This window comes from Bos indicus x Bos taurus, chromosome 19 (assembly GCF_003369695.1).
Source record: "Bos indicus x Bos taurus breed Angus x Brahman F1 hybrid chromosome 19, Bos_hybrid_MaternalHap_v2.0, whole genome shotgun sequence".
Lineage (NCBI taxonomy): Eukaryota > Metazoa > Chordata > Mammalia > Artiodactyla > Bovidae > Bos > Bos indicus x Bos taurus.
The window spans coordinates 11,434,522-11,451,763 of record NC_040094.1 but is presented as its reverse complement, the minus strand read 5'-3'; the positions used below and the strand labels follow the sequence as shown (position 1 = coordinate 11,451,763).

At 46.7% G+C, this 17,242-nt stretch overlaps 2 long non-coding RNA genes across 5 annotated transcripts in view; one reads left to right on the top strand and one right to left on the bottom strand.

Moving 5' to 3' along the window:
- LOC113877815 overlaps positions 1–11,864 on the bottom strand; it is a 95,429-nt gene extending 83,565 nt beyond the window's left edge. For all 4 annotated transcript variants that reach the window (XR_003506830.1, XR_003506831.1, XR_003506832.1 and 1 more), the window contains exons 1-3: positions 11,144–11,864; positions 10,171–10,208; positions 6,690–6,779 (exon numbers count right to left, since the gene is read on the bottom strand). This is a non-coding gene — a long non-coding RNA (uncharacterized LOC113877815). The remainder of the gene's footprint in view (positions 1–6,689; positions 6,780–10,170; positions 10,209–11,143) is intronic.
- On the top strand, positions 1,056–2,516 carry LOC113877816. Its single transcript, XR_003506834.1, has 2 exons — positions 1,056–1,497; positions 2,352–2,516. It is a non-coding gene; the product is annotated as an uncharacterized LOC113877816 (long non-coding RNA).
- Positions 11,865–17,242: the final 5,378 nt, after the last annotated feature.

The following is a 17,242-nucleotide window of genomic DNA, read 5'->3' as shown; positions in this document are numbered from 1 at the left end:
GAAAACTCCTGTTATCTTCAAGTTCAAATGTCGCCTCCTTTGTAAAGACTTCACCTCCAAGCACTCAGTACATGCTTCTGTTAGGGCACCTTTCCTGTTATAATTATTTTTTCATATGCTCCTAGAAGGTAGGGCCCATGTCTCACTCTGTTTTGTATCCTGGTCTTCGACACTGTACTTGATGCATAACAAGCCTTCCATAAATCTCCAGTGAGAGTCTGACCAAATAACTGAGTGAATAAATAAGTGACTGACAAATTCAGAATAAGAATGATAAGAAATGTGCAAATAAACTGTTGCTGTTTAATGTTCAAAGGACTGAGTCACATTCATTTGGGAGACCAAAAAAGACTTTCATTGATTACAATCTTTCAATGTAACCCTATTTATTTGTTTCTATCTTAAACCAAGATTCACTTAAATCTGGCCACAGCCCCCTCTGTCTCCAACATCTGACCCTAAATGAAATTAGTTTTACTGCAATCTGTCTCTGGTATAAAAGGAGGTCTTTAGTTCATTTTATGCAGCACATAGTAATCTGATTTCTTATAATAATTTACCTATGTACAAATGGAGATTCCTTCTTTCTTCCAAAAAAAAGATTGAAGTGGCAGCCTTGATTATGTGTTCTTACTGTAACTTCTTATATAGAAAGTACCCGTTAAATATTTGTTGAATGAAGAGGTGAAGGATTGCTCAGGCCTGCTGGTACTCTTGAGTTACCTGGCAAGTACTGTGAACTCTTGAGAAGTAGCTGGGTACTTAGTAATCTTCCTACCCCGCATGTCTGATGGCATTTCTGTCTGTTTTCAGCTCATTTGGGTGACATATTCTTTTACACAGATCTTTTGAACCTTGCACATTGACAAACCGCTTCCCAGGTGGCAGTAATGGTAAAGAACAAGCCTGCTGATGGAGAAGACATGAGACTCGGGTTCGATCCCTGGGTCAGGAAGATCCCCTGGAGGAGGGCATGGCAACCCACTCTAGTATTCTTGCCTGGAGAATCCCATGGACCGAGGAGCCTGGCTGGCCACAGTCCATGGGGTCGAAAAGAGTTGGACACGACTGAAGTGACTTAGCACACACGCACACACCCGCTGACAAAGAACACTGAAGGCCTGTGTATCTTCAGGGCTCATGTCTCCTGTGGTCCCAGTCTGCCCCAGTGTGGTTAATGTTTAACCCCTAACTGCTGGCCGAATGTCCATAAATCAGAAAGAGTAGCAAACACAGGCCAACTTAGCTTCGGTTTATTTAGCGACAGGCACTGTGTGGCTCTCACCTTGGCCCTCTCAAGCACCTTAGCCTCCTTTCCAGAAAGAAAGGAGGGATCACAGAGCAGAAGAATCCAATAGGTGGGGCAGTTCCTGAGGGGCCAGATCAAGAAGCACAGTCTACTAACCTCCATGACTTGAGGGCCCGCCGTGCAAAGGAGCCCTGCACAGAAATGGCAATCCAGATCTCTGATTCTGAGGCTTGTGCTCGACCGCCCAGGTGAAAATGCGATATCTGTGTTTTCTGTGAGGTGAAGTGTACCCTCGGAGCAGAATTACTTTACTTATTGCCTTTTCCTTCTATCATGGACAGTTATTGGTTGCTGCCTCTTCTTGATACCTGTCCCCCAATTTTTCTTTTTTCTTCTTCAGTTTTCTCTTTATCTTTATACCCACAGCTGTAGGAAGGGAGGGCACAGCCTAAAGCTCTCCCTAGGGCTGTCCCCTCCCATACTGCCTCCAGGAAGGTCCTGGGCCCATCCCATCTGTAGGTGGGCCCTCCCACACCTCCAGGGGCCCAAGGCAAGGCCTCAGGAGCCCCAAAAGCCACACTCACTATGACTGTGGGGGTGCTCTGCTCCCAGCTGCCTGGACACCCACCATGCCCCACACCCCACAGTTCTTCACCCTGGGTGCCCGGCCGCACTGAGGGTCCCTGAATTTCAGTGAGTTTAAGCCCATCAGTACATAAGTGCATCCGTTACACTGAGCCCCAGTCACTGCTTTAGGAATGGCCTGCTCCCCGGTTGGCACTAGTGGTAAAGAACCCGCCTGCCAATGCAGGAGATGTAAGAGACCAGGGTTTGATCCCTGCGCTGGGAAGATCTCCTAGAGGAGGGCATGGCAACCCACTCCAGTATTCTTGCCTGGAGAATCCCATGGACAGAGGAGCCTGGTGGGCTATGGTCCACAGGGTCGTAAAGAGCTGAAATGACACAACTGAAATGATTTAGCACACATGCACATGACCTAGAATGGTCTCATCAGAGTGGACCTCCAGAGTGTGTAGGGAATTTTGGGACTTGGACTTTTCTTAGCTCAAATGGTAAATGGTATGTCTTATTTCCACTGCAGCCATTGTGGAAGCTGCCAGAAGAGGGGAAGGGTTGCATCGTGTGGCCACAAATGAATGGATCTCACCCAGGGAAAGCAGACCAAACAATGGAACCTGTTGTTTGAGTCCTGGACCAAATTGTGCCTGCCTCCCCAATGAGCCAATAAATTTTCTTTATTGCTTAAGCTTTTCTGAGGTTGTTTTATTTCACTTAGAACATTAAATTTTCTGATAGCTAGATTATAAACTGTGTGATAACAGACGGTCCATCTTGGTCACCCCTGGCACATAGTAGGCATTCAATGAACAAGTTCTGAATGGACACATTTCAACTCCAAGGAATACATGTAAAAGCTCCTTTATTCATTTGACAGCCAAGGAATTCAGTGATGTGTAGGGAAGTAGTGATGTGGATCTAGATGCCAGGATCTCACCCCAACACAAAGCTTTTTCTAACCACCAGGAGGTCTCCAGTCAATGTTGAGGTCTTTGAGGAGGCTCCCAAGTAGTAGTCACCCCCTTTTCTCTGCAGATTTTAAAATCAATCAGAGATAAGACGGCAGTAAGCTAGACAAGGACCAACAATGCCCTTTCTCACTAGTACAGCTGATACTCAGGAAAGAGTGTTAGCCGCTCAGTCCTGTCCTACTCTCTGCGACCCCATGGGCTGTAGCCCACCAGGCTCCTCTGTCCATGAAATTCTCCAGGCAAGAATATACTGGAGTGGGTTGTCATTCCCTTCTCCAAGGGATCTTCCCGAATCAGGGACTGAACTCACATCTGCTGCATTGCAGGCAGATTCTTTACCATCTGAGCCACCAGAGAAGCCTTATATTGTCAGGCCAGTGAACACTGAAAAAGCAAAAGAGTTCCAGAAAAACATCTACTTCCGCTTTATTGACTATGCCAAAGCCTTTGACTGTGTGGTTCACAACAAACTGTGGAAAATTCTTCAAGAGATGGGAATACCAGACCACATTTCCTGCCTCCTCAGAAATCTGTATGCAGGAAGAAGCAACAGTTAGAACTGGACATGGAACAACAGACTGGTTCCAAATTGGGAAAGGAGTATGTCAAGGCTGTATATTGTCACCCTGCTTATTTAACTTATATGCAGAGTACATCATGACAAGTGCCAGGCTGGATGAAGCACACGCTGGAATCAAGATTGCTGGGAGAAATATCAATAACCTCAGATATGCAGATGACACCACCCTTATGGCAGAAAGCAAAGAAGAACTAAAGAGCCTCTTGATGAAAGTGAAAGAGGAGAGTGAAAAAGTTGGTTTAAAACCCAACATTCAGAAAACTAAGATCCTGGCAACTGGTCCCATCACTTCATGACAAATAGATGGGGAAACAGTGATAGACTATCTTTTGGGCTCCAAAATCACTGCAGATGGTGATTGTAGCCATGAAATCAGAAGACGCATACTCCTTGGAAGAAAAGTTATGACCAACCTAGATAGTATATTAAAAAGCAGAGACATTACTTTGCCAACAGAGGTCCGTTTAGTCAAGGCTATGGTTTTTCCAGTAGTCATGTATGGATGTGAGAGTTGGACTGTGAAGAAAGCTGAGCACTGAAGAATTGATTCTTTTGAACTATGGTGTTGGAGGAGACTCTTGAGAGCCGCTCGGACTGCAAGGAGATCCAATCAGTCCATCCTAAAGGAAATCAGTCCTAATTATTCATTGGAAGGACTGATGCTGAAGCTGAAACTCCAGTAATTTGGCCACCTGATGTGACGAACTGACTCATTTGAAAAGACCCTGATGCTGGGAAAGATTGAAGGTGGGAGGAGAAGGGGACGACAGAGGATGAGATGGTTGGATGGCATCACCAATTCAATGGATATGAGTTTGAGTAAGCTCTGGGAGTTGGTGATGGTCAGGGAGGCCTGGCGTGCTGCAGTCCATGGAGTCGCAAAGAGTCGGACAAGACTGAGTGACTGAAATTAACTGAATTGTACTGAACTGTACTGAACCCAGTACTCAAACTCAGAATCTGACAGATCTGGCCACTTAGCAATGGACAGGTGGGCCAGAACGGGCCTACCCTTCCCACCGTGCAGGAGCAGTGTGAACTCTGAAGAGGAAAGAAAGAGAGGCACAGACTTTCCTGGGAAATGCAACAGTCCTATTAAACCACTCTCCCTTTCCAGGTAAGCAAAAGGGAGTGAGTGTTAATTAGGCTTCTTTCACCAGGAAGCAAACAGCAAGAGTAGAAAGAAGATATCCCCCCACCCCCAACACACATCAAGTGTGATTTGATCAGGTCAGTTGATTCCGCTCTGTTTTCAATCAAAATGGATTCTTTTTCAAAGTGGTGAAATTTGTTTGCTGTTTAAAATATCCTTCTCCATGGAATTAACTCACACACCACCGTAACATAAGGCCCCCAAAGGAGCTGGAGATCTTCATTAAAAATCATGCAAAGTTCAGAGGAAGAACCAAGAATTCATGATAAAAGGACATAGTTGAGGGCACTCGATGGCAATCCTCCTTGCTCCTGCGCACCAGGCCCATCTAAGGCGTCGCAAGAGCCCTGAAATCTCACACGCTTCCCACGCCGACTGTCAGTTTCTTTCTCGCTGAGCTCAGAGCCACACGGTGCCTATTAGTCACCAGAGAGCAGAGCCAAGGTTTAACTCCTTGGTGATGTAGGGGAAACAGCGTTTCAAATTGGATTCCAGGAAATCTAGGGAAGTATTAGACAGGAAGTCTCGTACAGCGTTCCCAATTTGCCCAACGTCAAGGCTGGAGCTGGAAGCATTTTTCGAAACAATTAGTCAGTTTAGCAATGGGACTGCACATGGTTTTCATTTTATTCACCAGGGCACTCTTTCCAGATCCAGGTTTTTTGGGGGGTTTTTTGCGTTTGTTTTTACAGTAAACATTTACCATTCACACTTCAAGAGGCTTTCCCCAGAAAACCATTGTTTATAATTTTGAAGTTTCATAGGCAAATTATCATATCAATGGGACAATAATAATTCCCCACATTAGCTAATCATACATGTCAAATTCATCAGGTTTCACTAAAAACTGTGGGGTTGGCTCTTTAATGTGACTCTGAGCACAGTGAGGACCAGAATGCCCTGAACCCAGCATGGATGTCCTCTGGTCTGGCTGCTAAGACAAAGCTTTGATCTCATCTTGAGAGGCTCCCGGGCGGACTTCTTGCTGGAGGTCAGGAAATAGGCTTCCCTGGTCAGTCCTGGGAGAGAACCCACGCTGACAGTGGAAACCCAGATTGAAACAATATGTTCCCAACCTCTCTCCTCAAATGCAAAGCTCTTTTCTCATCTATTGTCTGCCCCTATTTTTACCATGAAAAGCTCTCCAATGTCATTTTAGCTATCAATAATTGGCAGTGAGTTTTTGCAATTAACAGCTGCCCAGAATCAATTTCAATGAGCTGCACAGAAAAATCATTGCCAAAAAAGCCCATTTGGGGATTACTCAGCTGCTTACCTGTTCCTCAATCCTTTTCTTATCCTACACGTCATCTCCAGGAAGAATCTGAAACCTGAACCATGTGCCTAAAGGCCCAGTTCTGAGTACGTGGTAGATATTTGAGAAATTCTCTGATCAATGTGTACCTAGAGGAAAGGAATGGGCAGTTCCACAAGGAGCTACTGTGTAATTCATAACAAAGAGCTGACTCATAAGTCCTGTCTAATTTCAGACGAAAGACCCCAGGGAAAGATTTGGGTAAATAAGTTGGCCTTAAAGGAAAGCCACTGAGGATTATTTGTTCCTTCAAAGGAAAGCAATAAAGAATCGCCAACTGTGATGGGCACATCTCAAGCTTTGCTGGTTTATCTCCCTCATCAATAATACCAACGATGGTCTTTTGGGAAGCTGAACTTCCCACCCACCACACCCAAGCCAACTGGAGACATAACTCAAAGCCTTGGTGAGTTTCTCAGCTTCGGAGGGAGCCAACCCTCTAAATGACACTTTCCAATGCTGAAGACCGCAGGGCTGCCAATCACTTGAGAACTAGGAGGCATATATTTTTAGAGACATTCCGTCATCCGGGCAGCCTCGAGTGGATTTTGTTTTTTTCTATCTCTTCTCAGTTCCTTATCTGGTGGGCTTGGGGCAAGAAACCCTCCAACGGCAGCAGCCTGGGAGGAAGTGCTTGCTAAGGCAAGAGGTCGAGCAAGAGGGAGCCGAAGGTACACAAGCTCCCGGAACCCTCAGCTGCTCAGTCTAAGACTCTCCTTCCTGATTCCACCTAGATCTTCTTTAAATCAGCCTCAGCCCAGGAATTATCCTGGGGCCTGGTGTTTACAGCCAAGCCCCAGATAACAGAACCATGGAGATGCCACCCCGGTTTCTATACTGACCAGGTGGTCAAGGATCAGCCGCTGGGCCCAAGGACAACCTGTATTGTTTCTTCGCTGCGCCAGAATGCCTTCGCCTCCAAGACGTCGACCCTATTGTGGGAAAAAAAAAACAGCCGCAGTTGCTATTTACACCCTGAACTGCAAGCTGGGTAAAAATAGCTCTAGCAGCTTGGTCCAGCTTTAAACCCCGCTACAGAAAGACATTATTTTTGGAAGAGAAGATTTTCCTCCCCACCCACAGATCTGAAAACGGTCACCTCCCCGGAGGAGAAGAGGAGAGACAAGCCCACATAAAGGTGAAACGTAGCCCCCTTCTCCACCCCTCCTGCTGGGGACAGCAAGAGCCAGATTAGAAATTCTCTTCCTCCCTAGCAGCCAGGTCAGGCCCGGCACAGACCTGCGGGTGACCTAGTTCAAGGTACAGTGGAAATTAATTAACTTTGACTACAGTGAGAGGAGGCGGCTGTCTGAATCTGGGTGCTGACACCATCTTGCTGACTATTATGGCTGGTAGGTTACTTGTTTGCCTTTCCAAAAAAAGGAAGAAAACAGAATTGACCGACAGAGTCTATAAGGCTTCCCCGGTGGCTCTGTGGGAAAGAATCTGCTTGTCAATGCAGGAGACACAGGTTTGATCCCTGATCCAGGAAGATCCCCCATGCCAAGGAGCAACAAAGCGTGCACCACAACTATTGAGCCTGTGCTCTAAAGCCCGGGAGCCACACCTACTGAGCCCATGCGCTGCAGCTTCTGAAGCCCGCGTGCCCTAAAGCCCATGCTCTGCAACAAGAAAAGCCACCGTAAAGAGAAACCTGAGCACTGCAACTAGAGAAAAGCCAGTGCAGCAATAAAGACCCAGCACAGCCAAAAAAAAAAAAAAAGAGTACATAAGACCCCAAAAGAACAGCTCAGATGATCTACTGCCTGAGAGCTTGGAAATTGTCAGGCTTGGTCTGGTCCCACCTCTGTATCTGGGGCCCCTGACAGCTGGCGGCTGAAACTCTTCCCTCACGTATTTGCAAGCGCTTAGGGCCTGGTGTTTGGGATCCTGGAATTTCCTTCAGGTTCAGGAAGTAGTCTATATGACAATCAGTGGAAGGAAAGTCACCTCTCTTTTCTGTGAAAAGGTATTTGGTAGATGCACATAAGTGAGTAGATTACGACACCTTTGTAACTCTCAAGAGATAGATATATATGGATAGTTTCTAGGATACATGAAAAACAGCAGAGAAAAACACCAGATCCATGATGTCATTCAATTGTCCTATCATTTGAAAGTACCCAGAGCTGAGCTCAATAGGTGCTTAATAAATATTTTTAGGAAGGAAGGGAAAGAAATCTCCCACATCCGATCTCCATCTGAACCTCCTTCTTCAGAGATCCAGGAACCAAAACAAATTTTCTACTCTGAAACATGCCTAGGCATGTCTAACCAACTACAAGAAGGGTGACAAGATTGTAACACGTCAGTCCCCCACTTCTCAGCACCTCCCAGCAACACACATACAGACTCTACCACCTTGACTTCAGTGTCAGTACTGGGGTAGCTACAGGCGTAGGGGGATGGCGGGGTCAAGGTAGAAGAAGCTGAAAAGATGGGGGTATGCTTTGGGGGTATGCAGGGAGTCTGGCTCTCCCCCTGGCCTCAGACAGACCCGAGTTTTAGTGCTGTCTTTGTCACCCACTGTGTGGCCAAGTCACTTACGTTTCTGAATCTCATTTTTTCCCTCTGAGAAGAGGGGTGATTACACCCCATTGTGGGGGTTGGTGCAGACTAAATGCAGCAGCATACGCAGAATGCGTGCGCATTCAGTGCCTGGTTCAGAGTGAGGGATATGCCGAACGCAGCATCCATGGCATGCCATGGCTAGATTGTTTTTTTGTTTTTTTTTTGGCTGTGCCATGTGGCATGCAGGAGTTTTCGTTTCCTGACCAAGTATGGAAACCGTGTTCCCTGCTATGGAAGCTTTGAATCTGGACCACCGGGGAAGTGCCCATGGCCAGATTTTGGAACGTATCCTGTTTCCAGCATCCAGAGGTTGACAAATTCTACTAAATGTCAAAAATCTTAACTCCCTGAAAAAGGCATTCCATCGACAAATTACCGAAAACTTTCTTCCGCATTATTAGGCCCTTTTGCACCATGCCCTTCATTCTCCCCTTGCACCTTTCTGTAACACCCACTTCCCCAAGCCTTATCAAGCAGCCAGAAATAGAATCTCCCTACTCTGACATCTCTGCCAGTGGGAAGGGCTGGCCAGCCAAGCGGCTGGGTCAGCACCGGCTTGTCAGTTGAGGGAGACCACAGAAATATAGCCCCAGCACCTTTCCAAGTCTCGCTGACTGATGACATAGCTATTTAAGCTATGTGTTCTCAGGGCTCCAAGACTCCCCAAGGACCTGGGAAAGACGGCTGGATATCCTTTTGATCAGGACCGCTTCGGGTTTCTATTTCCAAAGTTGAGAAAGCCAGATAGTGCTGACTGCGGCCCAGGAATGAAAAGAGCTCAGGCCTCTCTTTTTCTCTCTCTCACTGACCTGTGTCCGAGGACTGTGGGCCAAGGTGGCCAGGCTCTTCCCTCCAGTCTAAGTCCGTTCCCTCCTTAGTCAGCTTTCCTCGCCTCCCTATTAATAGCCACTGCTTTGACTGGTTCCTCTCGCAGTCTGATTACAGTTTAATAAGACATCTCGAATAAGGAAGCGGCAGACTTCCTGGACTGCCGAGGGCCGAGAGAGTTCAGGTTCCCTCCCAGAAGGTAGAGGCAAGGTCTTACCTGCAGAAGGACAGAGGCCCAGGTGACCGAGTCACTGGTCCCAGAAACCAGACACTGCTCTGGGGTTTCTGTCTTGCTGAACTGCCTCTGGTTTAGGGCAGGAGACAATCACCCAGGCTACCTTGCATTTTATTGAAGTCTTTATTCCCATGGATATCCCTGGGCAGGACTGAAAAAGTGTGGTTCTTATTCAATGATACAGTAGCAGTAGCTACTCTATCAAAAGTAGCTGGAAAGCTAACTTTGGACTAAGATAGCATTGTGGTTTGGTTAGTTGCTCAGTCGTGTCTGACTCTTGCAACCCCATGGACTGCAGCCCACCAGGCTCCTCTGTCCATGGGATTTCCCAGGCAAGAATACTGGAGTGGGGTGCCATTTCCTTCTCCAGGGGACCTTTCTTACTCAAGGATCAAACCTGAGTCTCCCAAATCCAAAGGTGGATTCTTTACTGACTGAGCCACCAGGGAAGCTAAGTTAGCATTAGTCCCTACCAAGTCATCTTTTCTCTGACACTACAGAAGCAAGGTAGCATACCTAGGTTCGGGTTATCTGTATGGGACAGTGGGCTAAGAACAGATTGAATCCCAGCAAAAAAAATATTTTCATGCCCCACTCCTCCCCCTCCTCTGTCTCTCCCCAGTAAATGCAGACATGCTTAACAATCTTTAGTGTTAGATTCATGCTGATAAGTAATGTATTTGGGTTACCGTGTAATTTATTCCAGCATTCCTGTTCTTCCTGGGCCCTGGAGGGGAAGAACACACAAAATTTAGGAGCAAGGCAACCTGAGTTCATATTCTGCCTCAGTCCCTCAGCTGAGGGGCTATCTTTACTTTATTTTTCTGAGCCTCCATCTTCTCATTTATATAAAAAAATCACAATCTATCCTGAAATGGTTTTATACAAATGAAACTTTGGAAAATTCGCCCAGTACAGTGCCTGGAATATAGTAGGTAGTCAATAAACAGTCTTAATTTTCTTTTCTTCTTCTTCTTTTATATTTTTAATAGTTTCATTTCCATTCTATTTTTCAAAAAAAAATTTTTTTGACCGCACCAAGTCTCAGTTGCTGCAGCAGGATCTTCAGTACGGCATATGTGACCTAGTTCCCCAACTAGGGATTGGACCTGGGCTCCCTGCATTGGGAGCGTGGAATCTTATCCAGTGGTCTTACTTTTCTTTCCAGAAAATAAAAAGGAAGGGAAATGTGAGGGCAAATCAGGGTCATCCAAGTCCCTCAAACCAGCGGGGAAAATGACCAGCATCAAGACCATCTCTGCTATGAAATCTCATAAGAACAAGTAAAACTTTTTTTCCCTTCTCTAGATTCATACCATTCAGAAGTCCCAAAGAGAGGCCCAATCTGGACTGTGATGCATCTTGCTGAGGCCATAGTGAGGAGTCTCCCAGCCCCATTCATCATCCCTCAGGACATTTATCGGAGGTCTCACAGTTGATAAAGGAAGGATGACATCAGGAAGAATGGGTTGACTGTACCCTTAGCTACATTTCAAGGCCCCCTTAGAAGAACCACGTCAACCTGACCTCATGGGTGAACCCTGCTATCGGCAAGGCCAAAGGACAAACAAAACATCACGCCTTCCCTGGCTTTCAACCTGCTGAGAAATAATCTGACCCTCAAACACCTGCTTATGAGATGGCAAATAATGGTCTCCTTACCCCAGGGCCAGCTGACTTCCCTCGGCAACTACTTCAAGTTCTGGGAGGGTGACAGACTTTGTTCCTGCTGCAGCTTGCTTCCTTCCCGCTTGCCAACAGCCGGCGTATATCTGATGGGAGCCAGCCAGAGCTCCTGGCAGCCCTAAGCGGGGCAAGCCCCAGCATGACCTGCCCCCCAACCAGCACTGAGTGGGGGTTGGTGTGCAAGGAGAGATGGGAGCTAAGCTGACTTTCATTTTCATAAAAGAGCCCAGGATTCCCTGCACCTCAGTAGGCAGAGGGTAGGACTTCCCAGACACCTCTTGGGGAGCGGCCTTTATTTCTCCTTTGGACCTATGCTTGGTATGAACCCTAATACGATTTTATCTCTACATAGATGTTGAGGGAATGAGCACACTGTAATCTATTTACTTGCCACCAATACCATCCTGTTTGAGGATTAACCACCCAGACATCATTCACACCTTCGGTCATGCAACAAATACTTTTGGACATTGCCTTCACACCAGCCCTGTTCTGGGTTCTGAACACATGGTAAATAAAACAATGATGGTTCACCCTAGTGGGTGAACCAGACACAGGATGTGAAAATTAATAAGTACGTCATTCAAATCGTAAGACATGCTGGTAGGAGACGTGCTCAGGTGCAGTAATAGAGAAGGACGCGCCATTCTCAGTTGCTTCAGTCATGTCTGACTCTTTGAGACCCCATGGACTGTAGCCCGCTAGGCTCCTCTGTCTGTGGGGATTCTCCAGGCAAGAATACTGGAGTGGGTTGCCATGCCGTCCTCTAGAGGATCTTCCCAGCCCGGGAATCGAACCCATGTCTCTGGCATCTCCTGCACTGTAGGCAGTTTCTTTACCCACTTAATCATCTGGGAAGCCCATTAGCACACTGCTGCTGCTGCTGCTGCTAAGTCGCTTCAGTCCTGTCTGACTCTGTGCGACCCCATAGACGGCAGCCCACCAGGCTCCCCCATCCCTGGGATTCTCCAGGCAAGAACACTGGAGTGGGTTGCCATTTCCTTCTCCAACGCATGAAACTGAAAAGTGAAAGTGAAGTCGCTCAGTCGTGCCCGACTCTTAGCGACCCCATGGACTGCAGCCTACCAGGCTCCTCCATCCATGGGATTTTCCAGGCAAGAGTACTGGAGTGGGGTGCCATTAGCACACTAAGACCCCCTAAACCTTGTTCCTGTTAGCTCATGGTATCAGAATGCGGAGAAGCAAATCTACAGATCTGTCTCCTGACTACTTTCATAAGGCACGTAACTGTCCTGTTATCAACTGGACACAGGCCTCCTGAATGCATGGCTTCTCCAGCCTGGCAGAGCCCCTTAAACTGCTGCTGTAAGGACATATGCAGTAAGCAAGGGCACCAGTATAAAGACAAACACTAATTGAATAGCGTCAAAGCAACATGTCACATACTCCCATCAAGTACAGGATATGAAGTGAAGGACAAAACCAGGAGAAATCACATCGTAGAGCAGGGCTGGTGGGCACTGCAGGTGGGCTGGAGAACGGTATATGGTGATAATAGAGAGCGATAGTGGGGGGAGTTTCCTGGCAGCCCGGTAGTTAGGACTCCGAGCTTTTACTGCCAAGAGCCAGGTCCAGTCTCTGATCAGGGAACTAAGATCTTTGCAGGATCCATTAAAAACAAAAAACAAAACCCCAAGAAACAAAAGAGAGAGAAGAGAGAAGGAGAGCTGGTAGGGGTGAGGGGTGACTGATTTATGACCTTAGAGGAGGTCAGGGGAGGCCACTCGGGAAATTAAGAACTCGATGGGATTTCATTGGAAATTGTCTATGAAGGTCACACACCCCCCACCCCCACCTCAGTGTTCAGCCAAGTTCCCTTCTCTCCGAGTGAAACACTCTAAGCAGAACAAAAGGGAACCTCAGCCAGGGATTCAGTGAAGACCATCCTGGGAGGAGGAAGGGGGCTCCCACACTCGCCTTCCCAATCTCCTGCCATGGGCATGTCTCCTTCTCTTCCCTCTCCTGAACCCCATCCCGAGCATCTGTCTGTCCTCTGGCCAGGGCCTTGCTGATGCCACTTGTCTCCGTACAAACTCTTCTTGTTCCTGTCACCCAGCAGGGTCTCATCATGGGGGGGATGCCGAGGAGCCCATCACAGGCTCTCTGTCATTGAAAACTGTTTTCTCCAAGGTCCCCACAGGCCTGTCCCCGAAGCTCCAGAAGCCAAATAGCTCTGACCTGCAATAGATCAAAACTCATCATTCCAGCTAGGCCAGCAGGCTCATTACAGAGTCTTCTTGCTGTAACTCTTTATCTCAGGGTTGTTTTCCTAAATTAGCATCAGCTAGGTTGACATCAATGCCATCTACCACCTGCATTAAGGAGTTGGCCCTCTAGAATGCTGGGGAACCAGCCCAGACATCAGAGCCAGACATGTGTCTGAACCACAGCTCCCCACTTTAACCGGCCCTGAGACCTTCGGCAATTATGCTCTGTGGGCTTCAGGTTCTTTATATGCAAAACGAGGAGGAGGGAAATGCTTACTCTGCAGAGTGGGTGTAAGAATGAGCCAAGAGGGAGGCAAGGTGGATGCGATGTAGCAGGTACACTGCAAATGGGAGCCTTTGTTATGATTTCAGCTATAAAACATCCTCAGGGAAGTCTGGCAGTGCCTCTTGGAGGAAGGTGACTGATTGCTCTCTTAAGAGAGGCGGCCAGGTCTCCATTTCACCAACCATTTGGCCGCAGCAGCGCTTGAATCTGAGTATTTCTAAAAACCAGGTGAAAAGAGGACACTTCAGGACACGGTAAAAGGCATGGATCCCAGAATCTTGGATTGGAAGGAATTCTGAGAAAAATTCTAATCCAAGTTCTTGCTACCAGGCAGGACTGAATTTCAATTTCAGACAGATGGAAGTCTTTTCCAATACATAGTTGAGCAGGCATTACTCCGCTGCCCTAGCCGTACTGTTCTTGTGATCACACAGACTTTATTATGCACTCAGCCCTTCAATCTTTAATTCAAAAAATATTTTTGGAGCAGATACTATGGGCCGCGTCTTATTCAAGGCACATGGATATGGAGGCAAGAAGGCAAAGCCCTGCCCCTCATGGAGACCAGTTATATGTAGAGATTTTAAAAAGTGGGATAGAAGGACTTCCCTGGTGGCTCAGTGGTTTAGGCTCTGTGCTCCACTGCAGAAGACACAGACGGGTTCAAACCCTGGTGAGGGAACTAAGATCCCACACGTGTGTCAAAAAATTAAATTTAAAAGGAGGGAGAGAGATAGAGAACAAAAGTGATATCAAGAAAATAAAACAAGGTAATGGGTTAGAGTGATGGGGGTGGAGTGGGGTTGGAAGCGGGTAATGGGGTGGGGCCAGTGTAGTTAGGGGGCCAGGGACCTCCTCTCTGAAGAGAAGACATCTGAGCAGAGACGCAGTGGGTGAGGAGGAGGCACGTATGGGAGGATGGGTAAGAGCTTCGTGCATTCAAGGCACAGCAAGATTGTCTGTGTGGCTGTGGTTGGTGAGATTGCAGGTGTGTGAGCAAGTAAGGTTTTGAAGGTTGAACTTTATTGTAACTTCAGGATTTTAAGCAGTGGACGTGCAACACCTGATTCACACTTTGAAAAGATCATTGTGGCTCTTCTTGGAAATGTGCTATAAGATGCATGAGTGAAAGTAAGGTGACCAGTTACAGAGCTCATTGCTGGAGTCCAGACAAGGGAAGATGGTGAAAACTGGCCAGATTTGAAATATCTTTTGAGGGCAGAGCTAACAGGACTTACCTGTGGATTAGATATGGGGACTGGGTGCAGGGGGAGGGGGAAAGGGGGCAGTTGTAAGAAAGGAATCAATGATGACCCTTTGATTTTAAACCTGATAAACTGGGAGAATGGTAGCTGTTTAATGAGATGGGATTATTTGGGAGAAATTACTAATTCCATGTCTTTCTCCTCCTCCAGACTATATATTCCATGAAGACAGGGCCGCAAACTCTTGTTCACAGCTGTGTGCTCAGTGACTGGCACAGTGTCTGGTTTGCAGAATAACTGTCACTTCATGGCAAATAGATGGGGAAAAATGGAAACAGTGTCATATTTTATATTCTTGGGCTCCAAAATCAATGCAGATGGGGACTGCAGCTACAACATTAAAAGACGCTCACTCCCTGGAAGAAAAACTATAACAAACCTAGACAGTGTATTAAAAAGCAGAGACATCACTTTGCTCGCAAACGTCCGTCTAGTCAAAGCTATGGTTTTTCCAGTAGTCATGTATAGATGTGAGAGTTGGACCATAAAGAAGGCTGAGCACTGAAGAATGGATACTTCAGACTGTGATGCTGAAGAAGACTCTGAGAGTCCCTTGGATTGCAAAATCAAACTAGTCAATCCTAAAGGAAATCAACCCTGAATATTCATTGGAAGGACTGATGCTCCAATACTTTGGCCACCTGATGTGAAGAGCCGACTCAATGGAAAAGACCCTGATACTGGGAAAGATTGAGGGCAGAAGGAGAAGGGAGTGACAGAGGATGAGACAGTTGGATGGCATCACTGACTCAATGGACACGAGTTTGAGCAAACTCAGGGAAATAGTGAAGGACAGGGAAGCCTGGTGTGCAGCAGTACATAGGGTTGCAAAGAGTTGGACATGACTTAGTGACTGAACAACAGCAGCAAAAAACAACCACATACCAATATTGAGTATGTAATCAATGCCCAGTGCTGTGCTCCATGCTCTATAGTCATTCTAATTTAATCCTTACAAGAGAAATGTGAGGAGATACTTGTTTGAATCCTCATTTTACAAACAAGGAGTTGGGTTCAGAGGCGTTACATGACAGCCTCAAGGTCTCATAGGCACTAAGTGGTAAAGCTTTATAATCGTGGGTCTGGCTGCAAACTCTAGGCTCAGATGGGTAGGTCGGTGGATGAATGGATCCAAGGATGTATGAATGGATGGATGGGTAGAAAGCAATACCATATGCTGAAAATCATTTGTACCGAAGTGTCCCTCTGAAAGTGAGAGATTCAAACTGGAAGGATCTATTCCTAAAAGCAAAAATTTGAGGAACCAAGCATGAATTCCCACTAAAGTTATTCCCAGGGATTCAGAGGTAGAATTCATTTGCAGGGGATGGGAACAGAAAGTTCTAGAATGCTTTGTTAAGCTAAAAAAAAAAAAATCCAGGAATTTGAAGAAATAATCTTTTTCAGGGGGTATTTCCTAGTACTTTTTTCAATGATCTGAGGTTACTTTAAGAGCATTAGAATCACATGAAATACTTTTGACACTTGAAAAATATCTTCTAAGAATAAAGGCATAAAATCTTGCTTGCATCAGGCAGCCCAGATCCTGGAGCTACTCAGGAGTGTCACTTATTACTTACATGGCTCGACAAGTATATCAAATATTAGTTGTGGCCCATTAGGATCAGCTTCACAGTGTTTTTTTCGATAAGTGCTCTTTTGCTTTGCTTAGTCACTCAGTCGTGTCCGACTCTTTGCAACCCCATGGGACTGTGTCCCTGGGGATTCTCCAGGCAAGAATACTGCAGTGGGTTGCCATGCCCTCCTCCAGGGGATTTTCCCAACCCAGGGATCAAAGTCTCCCGCTATTGCAGGCAGATTCTTTACCAGCTGAGCCACCAGGGAAGCCCAAGCGCTCTATTAGATTACAACCTTTTCCGGGAAGGTAGCCTGCAGGTAGTCCACGTTGACACAGTGAGCCTGGTCAGGAACCTGGAATCTAGCATAGATATCTCCCCTTGTCACACTAGAATTACGTAAACAGAGAATTTGTTGAGCTCTTACTCTTTTTTTTTTTAATTTATTTTTGGCTGAGCTGGTCTTCATTGCTTTGTGAGGGTTTCCCTAGATACCGTGAGCGTGGGCTACTCTTTAGTCGTGGCGCACGGGCTTCTCTTGTGGAGCACGGGCTCTAGGCTTGTAGGTTCTGCAGTTGTGGCCCATGGGCTTAGCTTCTCTGAAGCACATGGAATCTTCACGAACCAGGGACTGAACCCTGTTCCCTGCATTAGCAGGTGAAGTCTTAACCAATGCACTGCCAGGGAAGTCCAGCACTTACTGTTCTTGACGCTTGGAT